Source organism: Cryptotermes secundus, unplaced genomic scaffold (assembly GCF_002891405.2).
Source record: "Cryptotermes secundus unplaced genomic scaffold, Csec_1.0 scaffold1090, whole genome shotgun sequence".
Lineage (NCBI taxonomy): Eukaryota > Metazoa > Arthropoda > Insecta > Blattodea > Kalotermitidae > Cryptotermes > Cryptotermes secundus.
The window spans coordinates 26,347-26,902 of NW_019734379.1; positions in this window are offsets into that span (position 1 = coordinate 26,347).

Sequence of the window (556 nt, forward strand, 5' to 3'; positions counted from 1 at the left end):
TTTCGGTAGTTCTTTATCGAGACAATTACCAAAGGTGGCGGTCAAACAGAAACCTGCTTCGTATTCGTAGGGTCCCGGGTTCAACTAATGGCGTTGAGACCAGCTAACCTGACTGAATCTCCCTCCAAGCAAATGCTGGACTACTCAAACTGAAAATATTTGCTTAGGTTAGATAAAACACAAATAAATAAAAACGCATATGGGTTTTCAGTTTTATTTCTTCTTTGAAGTACTGACTGAGTGGGTTGGTCTAACTATAACTCCTGTATAGGCCGCGCCATAGCTCAAGCGGTTAGTCGCTGGCTTCCCACCGCGGCGGCCCGGGTTCGATCCCGGGTCTGGTCAAGTGGGATTTGTGGTGGACAAAGTAGGGCTGGGGCGGGTTTTCTTCGAGTACTTCGGTTTCCCCTGCCAATCTTCATTCCACCAAATTCTCCATCATCATAATCACCCGGGGCAAGCTACAATAGGCCAATCAGTGGCCGCCGTGTCGAGTTGACCCAGTTGGACTCCACCCCCCCCCACCTAAGCGAATTAAAAAAAACTCCGGTATCCG